Below are 16,760 nucleotides of genomic sequence, written 5' to 3'. Positions count from 1 at the left end.
ACTATTTTGTGAGGTAAGCCGTATCGACACACTATGTTTTTGACAACAAAGTCCAACGCCTTCTTAGCGGTTATTGTCTTCATAGGCTCAGCCTCTGTCCATTTGGTGAAGTAGTCTATCGCTACTATTGCATACTTTACTCCTCCTTTTCCAGTAGGTAGATACCCGATGAGATCTATGCCCCGGACCGCGAAGGGCCGGGGGCTTGTCATCGCCGTGATCTCATTTGGAGGAGCTCTCGGTATGTTCGCGTACCGTTGGCACGAGTCACACTTTTGGACATAGTCTATACAATCTTTTTTCATTGTTGGCCAGAAGTATCCCTGCCTCAATATTTTCTTTGAGAGGCTGGGTCCTCCCGTATGATCTCCACAGAACCCTTCGTGGACCTCCAGCATGATTTGTCTAGCTTCAGGGTCCGATACACACCTTAAATAAGGCATGCTGAGTCCTCTCCGGTAGAGAATTTGATCCATCATTACATAACGATGAGCCTGATACTGAATCTTTCGAGACAGTGCCCTCTCTTGGGGCAACTCACCTGTGGTTATGTATTTTATGATGGGGACCATCCAGCTGGGTTCTTGCCCAACCGTTTGTGTGGTCTCTTTTACTTTGATGCTTGGCTCTGCCAAGCGTTCCACGGGTACTACCCCCAGCTCTTCGATCTCACTATCCGAGGCTAACTTAGCCAGACAGTCCGCATGAGCGTTCTTTTCTCGGGGGATTCTTTCTATTTTATAGTCCGTGAACTCGTGGAGCAGTTCTCGGACTATTGTTACGTATGCGGCCATTCTTTCGCCGCGGGTTTGGTATTCTCCGGATACTTGGTTTACGACCAGCTGGGAATCACTGTAGATTTCCACCCTCTTGGCTCCTACAGCTTTAGCCAATTTTAGTCCTGCTATCAGGGCCTCATACTCGGCTTCATTATTCGAAGCTGTGAAGTTGAATCGGAGTGCTGCCTGGAGCCGCAACCCAGTGGGTGATATCATAGCCACTCCGGCTCCCGAACCGTTTTCGTTTGAAGCTCCATCCACGAATACTCTCCAAGTGGGGATGGGTGGCTCCGGAGTATTGGCTGTTGCCTCGGCTTCATTACATTCGGTGATGAAGTCTGCCAAGGCTTGGCCTTTTACAGAAATCCGGGGCACGTAATGCAAGTCAAACTGACTCAGTTCCATTGCCCATTTGAGGAGTCTTCGGAGGCTTCGTGTTTACGGAGGACTTGCGGAGTGGATGATTGGTCAAAACTCTGATTGGATGGGCTTGGAAGTATGGTCTCAACTTCCGCGATGCCATCAGGAGGCAGAATACTAGCTTTTCAATGACCGGGTACCTTGTCTCGGCCCCTATCATGCGTTTACTAACATAGTACACGGGATGCTGGATCTTTTCTTCCTCCCGGACCAATGCAGCACTGACCGCATGTTCGGAGACCGCCAAGTAAAGGAACAGGTCTTCTCCAAGGACGGGCTTTGATAGGATAGGAGGTTTGGCCATATGGTCTTTTAACCTTTTGAATGCCTCCTCGCATTCGTCCGTCCATTCGAACTTTTGGCATTTCTTCAGTATGTTGAAGAAGGGTATGCACTTGTCCGTGGATCGTGAGATAAAACGGCTCAACGCGGCCACCTTTCCGGTCAAACTTTGCACGTCCTTATGTTTCTTGGGGGACGGCATGTCCAAGAGAGCTTGGATTTTCTCCGGGTTCGCCTCAATCCCCCTTTGGCTGACTATGAAGCCCAGGAATTTTCCCGACTTGACTCCGAAGGTACACTTCTTCGGATTGAGCTTCATGCCGTATCTTCGGACGACTTCGAAACATTCTTCTAAGTCGTTTGCATGGCTATTGCATGCTTTGGATTTGACGAGCATGTCGTCTACATATACTTCCATGTTTCGTCCCAGGAGGCTTTTAAACATTCGGTTAACCATTCTTTGATAGGTTGCTCCGGCGTTTTTCAGTCCGAAAGGCATGACTAGGTAACAGTATACCCCCTTATCGGTCCTGAAGCTAGTGCACTCCTGGTCTGCCGTATGCATCTTTATTTGATTGTACCCAGCATAGGCATCCATGAAAGATAGCAGTTTGAATCCGGAGGTGGCGTCCACCATCTGGTCAATCCTGGGCAGCGGAAAGCAGTCCTTTGGGCAGGCTTTGTTTAGATCTGTGAAATCTATGCAAACCCTCCAAGTCCCGTTTGGCTTGGGCACCAGGACCGGATTGGCTAGCCATTCCGGATAGTATACGTCGCGGATCATGCTATTGGACAAAAGTTTATCCACCTCTTTCTCTAAGGCCTCGGCTTTCGCCGAGTCGAGCGGGCGTCTCTTTTGCTGTATAGGAGGCATGTCCGGGTTGACGTTGAGGACATGGGTGATGACATGAGGGCTGATGCCGGTCATGTCCTCTTGGCGCCATGCAAAAACATCAATGGCGCCCTTCAGTGTTTTTATTATTTTATCCTTTTCCTCCGGATCTAGGCCTCTCCCTATCCGAAGTACTTTGGTGGAGTCGTCGTCGCACACTGGTATCTCTTCGACGTCCTCCATTGGTTCTACGACCCTTTCGGATCCTATACGAGGATCCAACTCGTCTTCTTCAGCCTTCTCTACTTCAGGGGGCCCCCGGACCATGAGCACTGGCAAGTGGGTGGCAACGTTGTAACATTGCCTGGCCTCTCCTTGGTTTCCCCTCACCGTTCCGACTCCGGCTTCCTGGGTAGGAAATTTTAGGCATAGGTGTCGGATAGAAGTTATTGCACCAAAGTCGACGAGGGCCGGTCGGCCTAAGATTGCGTTGTAGGCTGTTGGACAGTCTACCACCACGAAGGTGCAATACTTAAACGTGCTCTGTGGAGTGTCCGGGCACAGGGTAACTGGGAGCCTGACTTTTCCCATCGGGATTAGAGTTGTCCCGTTAAACCCTGTGAGCTGCGATCCGCTAGGAGAGAGGTCCCGGTCGGTCAACCCTATCGCAGTGAAGGCCTCTTTGAAGAGCAAGTTCACGGAACTTCCATTATCAATCAGGACCCTGGCCACCACTTTATTTGCAATGGGGGTCTCTATGACCAGCGGGTCGTGATGAGGAAAACGCACCGTTTTGGCGTCTTCTTCCGTGAACGTTATGGGTTGGTCCATTAGCCGAGGCCTTTGAGCTGGGAGTTGTGTGACCTCCCACACCTCACTGTGCCTTGCGGCCTCGGCATATCTCTTTCGCTCCTTTCGAGTGTTTCCTCCGATATGGGGACCTCGGAGATCATGGCTACCCGTCCATTAGGCCGGGGCGGTAGTCCGGGTATATGCTGGGTGTCACTGCGGGAGCAGTGGAGGCAATACTCTGCCGTACCCCCGGTGTTCCCGAAGGCATGCCCCCGGCCACCTGCCCCGGGTTAAGGTGGGGTAACCTATTCTTGATCCACTCATAGAGGTGGCCCAACCGGATCAGATTCTCAATCTCATCTTTGAGATTTTTACACTCGTTGGTGCTGTGGCCGATGTCGTTGTGATATTCGCACCTTTTGCTCGGATCTCTCCGGGAGCTGTCCCTGTACAATGGCTGGGGTCTCCGGTAATGCGTATTCTGCCTTGTGGCAAAATAGACACGTTCCTGAGAGTCCGTGAGCTCGTGTCTCGGGTGTATTGGGGTGTGTACCCCTTCTTTTGGCGCTTCTCTCCCGTTCGGGTCCGCCCTTGGAAGACCTCTTGCTTCTAGACCCTTGAGTAGGGCTGTTAAGCTAGCGGTTGGGGCAGCTGTGAAGGAGCCCGTCCATTCACCCGGACGGATTGCCGTAATGGGAAGATGCCGGGGGCGAGCTTGGCCTTGGTTGTACCCGGGAGTGGCGAAAACCGTATGCCACTAACCGGAGGGGTCGCGGTCGGGACGCACCCGAGGGCGATACTCCGGCATGTACCCCGCTATCCGGTGGGATAATAGCCTCCGTAAGCCACGATCTGGGCTTCTTCGAGGTTAATATATTTTTGGACTCGCTCGGAAGTCCCGAAGGCTAGCGGCGCCTTCTTGCCGTAATTCGTTCCGAAGGGAGTCCCAAGACGGATTCTCGCTTGGAGAAGCGCAAGCTGTTGTCCGTCGTCAACCTTCTTGGTCTTCGAGGCCTCCTCTCGGAACCTCTTGATGTAATTCTTCAAGGTCTCGGTGGGTAGTTGCTTGATGTTAGTCAAGGCACTAACCTCCAAATTGACCTTCCTGGCGGCGACAAATTGTCTCCGGAAGTTGGTTTGGAGTTTGTTCCAACATCCCACCGATCCTGGTTCTAGTTTCTTGAACCACTCCTCCGCCGAACCGCTCAAAGTGAGGGGGAAGCATAGGCATTTGGCGTCATTGCTGACCCGCATGACTGTCATGACTCGGTTGAATCGTGACAGGTGATCACTGGGGTCGGAGTTCCCAGTATATGCCGCCATTTCGGGCATTTTGAAGTTTTTAGGGAGCTCCGCCTCCAGGATATGCTTGGCACAGGGCTCCGGTCCTCACTATCCGAGTCGGAGTCATCTCCCTTCCGCCTCCGGGAGACTCGGGCAATATCTTTTCGAAGGATGGCAAGCTCGCCATAATCCCTTCGTTTACGTACCCGAGGAGACTTCGGGTCCGTATCTTTTGATCAAGGTGATCCGGAGGTCACCTTGATTTCCATTGATTTGATTTCTAAAATCGACGGGTGGACATCTCTCGTCCTCCTCTCGCCTCTACCCCGGTTCCTGGTGCACGGAAACGCTTTTTCGGTCCCCTCGATCCTGAGGGCCAAGACTCCCTCTTTGGGGCTTGCCCCTCTGCGGACCTTTCCCTTTAGGGAAATCTGAGCGGACCTTACGCGGATCCTGAGCCTTTTTCTTTCGACCAGGGGCAGAAGTAGGGTTTTTTGTTTGGTTTTCCTCAGCAGGGTGCCTTATAGGGCTAGGTTCCCTAGGCCTTTGCTGCTGGGAATTGGGCGAAGACGTAGCTGGCTCCCCATCGAGTCCAGCGGCCATTGCCTTGGGATGCACGTGAATGCCAGCTGCCTCCATGGCTTTTTGCATGGCTAGCATCACCTCATGCATCTTTTGATTTTGCACTTTCTGAGCTTCGATCTCAGCTTCGTGATCGATGGCTTTTTGTCTGAGGAGCACCAGCTCTTGGTAGCTTCCATCATCGTAAGCGTATTCGTCGAGGTGTTCCTCGTGGTTTTCATCTGGAACTTCTTCCTCGGACTCCTCTGCTGCCCTTGAGGCTACATCCTCTTCATTGGGATCTTGAGCGTCTTCTAGAGGGCGAGGGTGACGTGTAGCTCTTGTCTCCACCATTGTTGTGAAGTTAAATGCTTGTTGTGAAGCAGCTTTCCTCAGCTCTCAATGAAAGCACCAAAATATTGACCGAGGTTTTCGGCAACTAATAAAGTATGAATATAATAATGAGCTGTAAGAAAGCGAGATGAAGACTTTTTACGTGGTTGGGGCGTTAATGAGCCTTAGTCCACGAGCCACTAATATTTATGGATGTCTTTAATACAGATTCTACACTTGGGAGAATGTTTCTCTCTTTAATACAAAGAATGTTCTTGGTGAGTTTTTTCTCTGTTTGCTCTTAAGCAGCCAAGATTCTCCGACCCCATTAAATGAGCTTTGAGGGGGTATTTATAGTGTTTTGGTGGGGTAATCCCTAGAATTTTACTTACACATGTGTCTGTAAGTATCCATAAAGTTGGGCATTTCCGATGAATATACCATGGGTGATGCATGGTCAAATCCCTAGGTGCTGTAGGGTTTTTATGGAGAATGTCCTTTTTGTCTTATGATTGACGTGACTCTTCGCAGAGTAGCCGTCGCTAGACTTAAATGATCATTACTGTAGCGCTGCTGTTTGGGGGATGTGCCGTCAGACTTTATTGCGTGTTACAGTCCCAACACGCTTCCTCCCATGCAGCATTAAATGCGACTTGATGTCTCGGGAGAGACCTGACGCATCCCGGAGTGCCTTTAAGCTATGCTCTCTTCCGGGAGTACCTTGTACTCCGGGTGCATCATCCGGGACCCATGCGAATAATGCTTCCTGGTGTCATACAAAGACTTAGCAGTTCTTCCCAAGTAATTTGATCCACGTGTCCCTTCCTGATTGGTCCACGTACATTGGGCGATTTTAGGAGCAACATATATAATTATACTATTAAAATTAATATATCATTTATCTTATATTTGTATTTCATATATTCTGTAATATATTATCTGTTAATTACTTGCTTTTAAGGCATAAATCCTATCATGATCGTGTTATAATTATACGAAAAGAGAAGCATGAATTCCTTAAGCGATTTAAGGCTAAGTAAATAGAAGCTCTTAATGAGTTCTATACTCCAAGTAGAGTGAAGTAACAAGCTACAAGAATACTCTTGATAAACTCATCTTAGTGAATGTAGGAGTGGGCCGCTTCCTACTAAATTTTGGGCAAAATTTTTAGAGCGTTCACTATACTAGAATAGACGTGTGTGTGTGTGTGTGTGTGTGTGTGTGTGTGTGTGTGTGTAATAGATGGAGTCCCACATGGGATATGAGCCCTTATTTACAAGAGTATATAAGGTGCAATTATGGCATGGGATATAGCCCCAAGGGGGACCCAATTATGTGCAAATGAATGAGGACACACAATTAACCCACCACATGCGTGCGCCGTCCAACTGATCCAAGCTGGATGGTGTAGTGTGACACTTTATTTTTTACAAAAAAAATTATTTAATAAAATAATTAATTTATATTCTATTTCATTACTTTATTTAATTTGAGAAATTTGTTTAAGTAAAATTGAATACTTATTTGTATCAATTTTATGGGACGCGTTCAGCAACAACTCCACGATTCAAAAAACATTCTTCTTCCCATTATATTCTCATTCCATTTCACGATTGAATTAACGAGAGAAACGCATCTTTTTCATACCGAAAAAAAACATAATTTTCACTATTAAAAAAATCTGTGATATCAAATTTTGAGGGTATATTCAACGATTCTCTACTATGCAGTGGTGATCCGATGCAGTATATAACTGTGTTGTTTTATCTTGGAGACGACCAGCATTTTTCAACTGCTTGCACATTCTTGAACAGTATCGCAAACGTCTTAAATAGAGCGACCTAATTTGCGACTGAACCCAAAAATTTCATTCGATAATATCATTCATCTTTTATTTTCAGAAACAGTATATACAACACGAATTATAGCACAAATTGTTTCCTTTTAAACAATAATTCCCAAAACAGCAACCCAATCCTAAATGAGAGAGTTCCTTGCTTAGTGATTTCACAATCTCCTTCATTGTTCTTCACCATTCGAACCATAGTGATGAGTGTCATGCCCACACATAGCAAGTCAAGTACTCAATCATAGTGAGTAAGACAGTTGTAACCAAACTCGAATGAGAGAATGAGATCTAGGTTCAGATCGTGATAATGCTCTGCTAGAGAAAGGAATCAAGGGCTAGAGATCTTAAACGGAAGGTGTCATATTATTCTGCTGCAATCGATGTAAGGTTTTCTTAAACTCTTATGTGTTTATTTCATTGTTTTAGAGAATTCATATTTAGGATGTTAATTCAACATACTTGTTAGTAAATCTAGATCCTGGTAAAATATTCCTAATACCATGGGTCTATATAACCGAGCTTTCAATAAGTAGATCTAGAATTCACCAAGTAAATTCTCAACTTATTAATTTCGCCTTACTCCACTATAGATTTGAAATTGAATACACTCTCAGTTATATAGCATGCTCTATATGTACCACAATATAGATACGTTATGATTATCCATTGTTACAATCCTAATAGTCAATGATCCTCTATAAATGATCTACATTGAATAGGGACAAATTTACCGTTCTACCTTTCAATGTATTTTATGTTGGGTTTTGTGCCCTAAATAAAACCCATTTTAAAATAATCAGATTTACTAATTAATAAAGATCAGAAAGCGCATGTTATGTTGCATGGTTCACATGATTTATTTCAGGATTGTTTAATGTATAAATTCTATTAAGTATAGAACATATTTATTTGTTCATGATTATAGTGTCGTCAGCACAGTGGAATATAATCATGATTATCTGTTCAAAAATTTAATTCCCATGATTTGTCAGTTCACTGGATTTAGATTGGCATGATAATCTGCGATAGGTATACTTACACCTTGCATAAGTGTTATGTCTTTTCCAGGGCATTGGTAAAGTTTACTAGTATCTGATGTATGGAGTATACATTGGAAGAGACCAATATTGATCTTGGATAAGATATCATAAACTTATCGTTATATCTTTCTCAGTCAAGATCAATGGTTGATCTTAGGTCTATGGATCTCAATCCTGACATGGTTAGGTTCGATCTCAAGAGTGTTATTTGTGTTCTTTGATTTGTTAGTTAAGCCTACCTTTGGGTCTGGGTGACACGTACATTTTGGGAATATGATAGTACAATTGAGTGGGAGCGCTAATCATAGATATCGAATCTACAGCTTCTATCTGGACATAGAAGTGAAACGATGATCTCCTTCGAGCTTGGCTGAATAGAGATAAATGTTTGAGGCCTCATTTCAGTAATTATATTAGTTTACTGAAGTATCATTTATAAACGATGTCCTCCATAGGCTCTAAAGTTTTTTTTGGATCCCACGCTGGGATCCAACTCATCTTCTTCCACCAAAGTTGGTTCAATGCCCTCATGGACCACTAGCACCGGCAAATGTGCTGCAACATTATAGCACTGCCTGGCCTCTCCCTGATTACCCCTCACGGTTCCTACTCCAGCTTCCTGAGTGGGAAATTTCAGGCACAAGTGCCAGATGGATGTGATTGCACCGAAGTCAACCATGGCCGCCCGGCCAAAGATGGCGTTGTATGCGGTTGGGCAATCTACCACCACAAAGGTGCAGTACTTAAAAGTACTCTGAGGGGTATCTAGGCATAGAGTGACTGGCACTCTCACTTTTCCCATTGGGATAAGTGTGGTCCCATTGAATCCTTTGAGCCGGGAGCCGCTGGGCGACAAATCCCTATCCGTGAGGCCTATGGTTGTGAAGGATTCTTTGAACAACAAATTCACGGTACTCCCATTATCGAGCAATATTCTTGCCACAATTTTATTGGCGATAGGAGTCTCTATGACCAGAGGGTCATGGCGAGGGAAACGCACCAGTTTCGCGTCCTCTTCAGTGAAAGTAATGGGCTGGTCCATGAGTCGAGGTCTTTGTGCTGGAAGCTGGGTGACTTCCCACACTTCATCGTGCTTTATGGCTCTAACGTAGCGTTTTAACTCTTTTCTGGTAGTTCCCCCAATATGGGGCCCACCAGAGATCATGGCGACTCTCCCATTGGTTCTTGGTGGGAGCCCCGGGACTTGCTGAGGGATTGCTCCCCTTGGGGGTACAACGGGTGCTAGTGCTCCGGGTACACCCCCTGGTGCCCCTTGAGGTAACGGGCCCCCTACTGGAACCGGGTTGAGATGGGGTAGCCGGTTCTTAATCCATTCATATAAATGACCCAATCGTATTAAGTTTTCGATCTCGTCCTTCAAGTTCTTGCACTCATTGGTACTATGGCCAATGTCGTTGTGGTATTCGCATCAGTGTCCCGTTTAGGCGAGAGTCAAAGCTACCATCTATTGAATAGAGTTGTCAGCTCATCTAAAATGATTAACATTCTAGCAACCTTTTATTCGATCAAGATTGGAATCCAGCATTGTCTCGTTTAGGCGAGAGTCAAGGCTATTCTATCTTATGAGCTTCCACCATTGTTTCATATTTTGTAAGTCAAATACAGTCGCCACCATTAGGGTGATCAATACCATATAAAACACTTACAAATATACTTATCTTTCGAGATTAAACGGTGATAACTTGCTAATGAACGTTCCTCCATTAGGGAGGATTACTCACTAAAACAAAAGCTATGTAAAACCAACAATGGAGATCGAATGTCCTAATAATAAAGCTCATTATTTAAAGTGTATTTTCTTCTAATATTTATTTTAATCAATTTATTTTAAATATATATTTATTTAATTAAAATTTCCAATTTAGAATGAAAAATTCTAAATATAAATTTTAATTTAATATTTATAAATTTTACTGAGATGGAAATGAAAATAACATGAATTATTTCCATTTTCCATCTTAGTTATAATTTCCAATAAATATTTAGAAAAATATTCAATTTAAGTTGTTACAAAATTAATTTAAATTAATTTACAACTCAAATTTAATTTTCAATAAATATATATTGCATTTCGAAAAATTGAAGTATTTAAGAATACAATTTTCGAAATTGCTTTAAAATAAAATAAAAATAAATCCTGGAAAAGTTATTCTAATTTTATGTTGGCCCAAAATTAATTAATAAAATTAATTTACAACAAAAAAAATATAATTTTCCTATTTAATTAAATATTAAAGAAAAATTTCAAATATTTAAGTATCATAATGAAAATCAACTTAAATATTAATTTTCTATTTAATTAAATACACTAGAAAAATACTTCAAGCAAAACAGATAATATCTATCTAGATTTTCTTTGACTAATTAATTCAATTTCTAATTATAATATATTTTAATTCATTTATTTTTAATTAATCATTAAATGAAAAAATCATTGATTTAAGTTGGTCCAAAATTAAAATAAATAATTTTCAACTTTAATCTATTTTTCAAATAAAATTCGAAATTTCTGCATTTAAGAAATGCAATTTCGAAATTGTGGGAAAAAGATTAATAAAATAAAATAAAATATATTTTAAAAATTATTCAAATTTAAGTTATTCTGAAATAAGATTTCAAACTTAAAATAATTTTCAATTTTAATTAAATAGCATGAAAATAATAATATTTAAGTATCATGATGAAAATCAACTTAAATATTTAAATTTTCAATTTAATTAAATGTATTAAATTCAAGAAATAAATAATTAAGTATAGAGGAGACTTAATTATTAATTCTAGTTTAATACTAGGAAAAATATATTTAACTTAGATTGTACCAAAATTAATTATTAAATAATTAATTCCACAATCTATGATATTTTCCTAATTAAATATTAGAAAAAATAACTAGTTCTAGAAGTAACTATCTAGAATAATTTCATTTAACTAAGTGTTTTTCTAAAATTAACTTTAAAATATTAAATGAAAAAATAAATTTCATATATTTTAAAAGTTAATTATGTTGCTAATTCAATTTTAATTAGGTTAGACTAATATAATTAACCTAATACAATTATTTAAATAAGCCAAATGGATCTTCACAATTGGGGTAGTTCATGTGAGGGGGAGCTGGGTTCAGTATGCCGTACCCACTTCTATTGGCCCCCAACTCTCACACAAGGCCCAAAAGAGAGGAATTTAACCTTTAAATAAATAATTGTTATTCATTGAATAAGCCCAAATCTAATTGGGCCTAAATAAATTTACTTATGTCAAAATTTATTTTAGCAACCTAGTCCATGTACTTAGTAAAACTTAAATGGGTTTCCTATATGCATCTAAGTCCAATAGCAAACATATAGGCTCACACAGGTCAAATGATTTGGATGGATCCTATCATGTTACTAGGTTCACACAGATGAAAGAAATTACAAAATTTACCTGTTACAAATTATTTATAAGATCTATTGACAATTGGACTATGATTAAAATCAATTCATTAGATCTGTCATCAAGTTAATCATAGCAATTTAGATCAAATAAATAATAGGTTTGTAAAAAAAATTTGTATATTAATATATAAACAAACAATACAAACAAATAATTGATCTGGAATATCTGGAAAGTAAGCTAAAATATCTCAATTTTAAAATTTAAAATAAAATTAAATTTTAAAATAAATATCTTAACTAGAATTCAAATTTAGGTTGTTAGAGGATTTTTGAAAAAAATTCAAAATTCAACAAACTCCTAAATTTCTTAAATTCTAACAAAAAATCAAAAATATCTAACCAATTTTTCAAATATCAAGTTTATTCAAAATTTAAATTTATTTAAAATTTCTAATAAGATAATATAATAAAATATCTTGAATTTTAAATTTAGATATTTCATTGTTATATTCTAAGTCTTATAATTTAATAAATTTAAATATTACATAAATAAACTAATTGAAAAATAAGATATTTTATATGGTTAGAATATTTTAAAAAAAAATAATAAAATAATAAGTTTGAAAAATTTATGGTTTGAAACCCTAAAATATCTATTCAAACTAAACTAACCAATTTTTAAAATATTCATGTTATTTTTGCTAAAATATAATTTTAATAAAAAAAAAAGTCTAATAAGATAAAATGTTAAACCTAACATATTCCTAATCTTATAATTTTAATTAATAAAATATATTTTGAAAATAACAAATTTGAAAAAGATATGATATGGTTAGCAAATTTTGAAATTAGTACAAGATTATTTTTAAAAGGTAAAATTTTAATATCAAAGTAAGATCATTTAAAATTTAATAAAAAAAAATATCTGATCTTATAATTAAAATAAATAAAATAATCTAAAATTTCAAAATTAACCATAAGGCTCCTTTGTAAGAAATCAAATTTTCAAAATTCAAAGCCTACTAATATCAGAAACTAATATAAAAAATTAATAAAAATTAGTTTTATTCTGACAATTAGATTTTTAATTGAAAATTTAGATTCTACACAAAATTCTACCAAAAATTGGCTTTTGTTTCAATGAAAAATGATTTTTGAATCAAAAGTTATGACGAAAACAAGTTTAAGGCACACGGGTATGCATTACATACCCCTGCGCGCGCGGAAGCATGGTTTAGGCCTAGGAAAGAGGCTGCAAGCAGCCTCATTTGACCGTGGGACGTGGGCGCGAGCTGCCCTTTCGACAGGGTGCTGTCCGAGCGTCCGCTCGCGCGTGTGTGCATTCAAATCCTGATATTTTTCGTTCAACTTCAAAAAATCATAACTAATTCATAAAATATCTAAATTAAGTTCTGTAAAAGCCTAAATTTATTAATTCTTCGTCTACTTTCTAGAAAAAATAATTCCAAATCAAAATAAAAAATATTTCAGTAACATATATTGCGATTTCTAAACTATCATCAAATAAGCACATAAACCACATGAAACCATCCAAATCAACATATAACATTGTTTTAATTCATATTTCATGAAAGTAAATCATTACCATGGCTCTAAGGCCAGTTGTTGGATATATTTTACCAGGATCTAGATTTACTATCATGTATGTTTCATTAACATCCTAATATGAATTCTAAAGCAATGAAATAAACACATAAGATTTTAAGAAACCTTACATTGAGTGCAGCGGAATATAATGACTCCTTTCGTTCAGATCTCTAGCCCTTGATTCCTTTCTGTAGTAGAGCATCACCAAGATCTGAACCTGGATCTCTTTCTCTCCTTCCTTTGATGCTGAATCTCCTTCTTGTTCGTTGTTTTTCCACAGTCTTACACACTATGATTGAGATACTACTTGATGTGTGTGGGCACTACTCTATCACTCAAGGATTTCAAAATTTAGAGAAGAAAAGAGAAGGGAAGTGGTTCGGCCTATAGAGAAAAGAATAGGAGGCTCAAATTTCATCTGACAGAATTAAGTGTGAATGAGAGCCATCACTATCTATTTATAGGTAACCACCTAGGTTTAAGTTAGAATTATTTAGCATTAAAATAATAAAAAAATAAATGATAAAATCCATTAAGTGTGGTCGGCCATGGGCCTTAGATAATGGGCCTCACTTATGCAATTTTACTGTTTTATCATTTCTGCATCTCATTTTCTCAAAAACGCCAATTTTCAAATTCAACCATTTAAATGTCAATTCTAATTATTTAATAACTAAAAATTAATTATTAAATAAGATTTTCATTTAATATATTTATTAATTAGAATTCTCTTTTCTTTACAATTTTGCCCTTGCTTAGTAAAAATTCATAAACTAGACATAGTCTAACTTTAGAATTATAATTGATTAATCAAAACCAATTAACTGAGTCTTACAATCAGTATGGTCTCAACTAGTATGGAGACCATAGGTCTATATATCCGAGCTTCCAATAAGCAGATTAAGAATTTATATCTTAAATTCACTGACTTATATCTTCCAAGCATAGAACTTAGAATTGCACTCTCAGTATATAGAACGCTCTATATGTTCCACGATATAGACACGTCATTAGTAATCCATTGTTATAATCCTAATGTGATCAATGACCATCTAATAGATGATCTACATTGAAAAAGCACTAAGTTACCGTTACACCTTCAATGTATTTTATCCTTAAAACACTTAGTTCCGTATAAATAATATTTCAGCAAAGTGAAATTAGATCTCCACCATTTATCCCTGTTTAGCCAAGCTCGAAGGATATCATCGTTTCACTTCTAAATTCCTATAGAAGTTATAGATTCCATATTTATGGTAGCGCTCCCACTCAATTATACTATCATGTTCCCAAAATGTACGTATCACCCTGACCCAAAAGTAGGCTTAACTAACAAATTAAAGAACATGTATAATACTCTTGAGATCGAACCTAAACATATCAAGATTAAGATCATTTGATCTAGGATCAACAGGTGATATTGAATTGAATAGATATTACGGTAAATTTTAATATATCTAATCAAAGTTCAATATCGGTCCCTTCCGATGTATACTCCATACATCCGATGCTGGTAAACTTTGCCAATGTCCTGAAAAGGACATAACACTTATCCAAGGTGTAAGAATACCTATCGCTGATTATCCTGTCAGTCTAAATCCAGTGAACTGACAAATCAGGGAATAAACTTTCGAACATATAATTAAGATTATATTTCACTATGTTGACAACACTATAATCATTAACAAATTGATATGTTCTGGACTTAAATAGAATTCATACATTATATAAATAATCATGAAATAAATCATGTGAACCATGCAACATTAAATGTTATTTCTAATCTTTATTAATAAGTAAATTTGATTATATTGAAATGAGTTTTATTTATGGCATAAAACCCAACAAACTCCCACTTGCACTAATATAAAACAAAATGTGCATTTCAAATAATCATTAACAGCTTGATATACAAATCAAGTGTAGTAGTAGTAAACTCCTCGTAATAGGATCTGAAAGGTTGAATTTAACACAACCTTTTCTCCACCATTACTCTTCCTTAATCACAAAATGCTTGATAATGTGAAATTCCTCTCTATATGTCTACTCTTTTGGGATACTGGATTCTATACCTTTGGCAACTACTTTGGGTTAATCAGGAAATTAACACTAGTAGTTAAGACAAGTTGGAACGGTGCCACAATTGTATAGAACTTTTCTTAGACTGAAGAAGTACCTTTCCTGCAACTTTAACATTCAGTCTCTCTCTGGTAGACCTAGAGACTTCAGATAGATTTTTACACTTCTCCAAAATCACTACTCCACCCCAGAGTAATCACCATCTTATCAGCAGACTTTCTAGCATAAAGGCAAATCTCGAAATCTGATGTGGTGTAGTCTAAGAATTTTAAATACACCCTTATAGACTAACATATAGTTCCTCTTCTTAATCTTAAGATTTACTTGATTGTCTTCCAATGTTCCTCTCCAGGATTAATCTGATACCTACTCTTTACTCCCACTCAACAGCAGGTGTCTGGTCTAAGGCATACAAAAGCATTTCTAAGAACTCTCACTGTTGATTTAAGAAATTCTTTCATGGCTTTATCTTTTCAGGAATAGTTGAGACTTTTCCTTAGATAAATAAAATCTATGCCTAGAAGTCGAGAAGCTTCTATAGATTGCCATTAGAAAGAAAATGTTTCAGCATCTTACTAAAGTAAGTTGCTTGCATTAGAGTAAGTAATTACCAGGTATACTATAAGCCATAGGTTTAGATAAACTCAAACCTATAATACTAGGAACAGGAAGTTTTGTTAAGTCCATTGAATAGACTTATTAACGAAAATTTCATTTTATGTCTTTGTAATAGAAAACTTTAGGTTATTCCATGTGAATGGATCAAACCATAGTTCTCTTGGCTTTTCTTCTTAGTTTCTTATCTTGACAATCCATTACTTGTTTAAACTCACAATGGATTTTAATCACTAGTGTCTTCCAAGTCATAAGAAGGTGAGTTCCTAGAAACCCTCCCACTACGTCAAGGTACTGTGAATTATGTCTAAGAAGACTAAATGGTATTAACCTCTTCGGTTGTGTTAAGATAACAGAGGCAGCGGGATCATCTTGTATCGAATAAGATGATAGAACACTTATGGAATCAAGAAAAAATATCTCATTTATTTGCTACTTTATTTTCAGACTTAGTCATTTTTCTTAGAAAAGTTGTATTTGTTTAAACAAACACTTTCTTATTTAATGACTATGGGATGGTCCACCCCTAATCACTTAGAATAGCTAACAAACCATGGTTAACAGTTCTAGCTTTTCTTAAGATTTTGATTAGGTCATCCATGAATCTAGTAATGATTTACACTAAGTACCCAACCATTGCATCATTCTGAAATTGTATTACCATAGAAGGATTTAGGCAACGACTAGTAACTAATCATCAATATGCAAATTGAAATTTCTAGGGAGGTAAGTTTGGATATAATTCAAAAATCAATTTAATGATCTTTGAACTGCATATCTACTAACTAATTATATTCCACTGAACTGACAAATCATGTTAGTCTAAATCCAGTGAACTGACAAATCAGGGAATAAACTTTCGAACATATAATTAAGATTATATTCCACTGT

The sequence above is a fragment of the Cannabis sativa genome, chromosome 7 (genome assembly GCF_029168945.1).
Source record: "Cannabis sativa cultivar Pink pepper isolate KNU-18-1 chromosome 7, ASM2916894v1, whole genome shotgun sequence".
NCBI lineage: Eukaryota > Viridiplantae > Streptophyta > Magnoliopsida > Rosales > Cannabaceae > Cannabis > Cannabis sativa.
Note: the sequence above shows the minus strand (reverse complement) of the source record.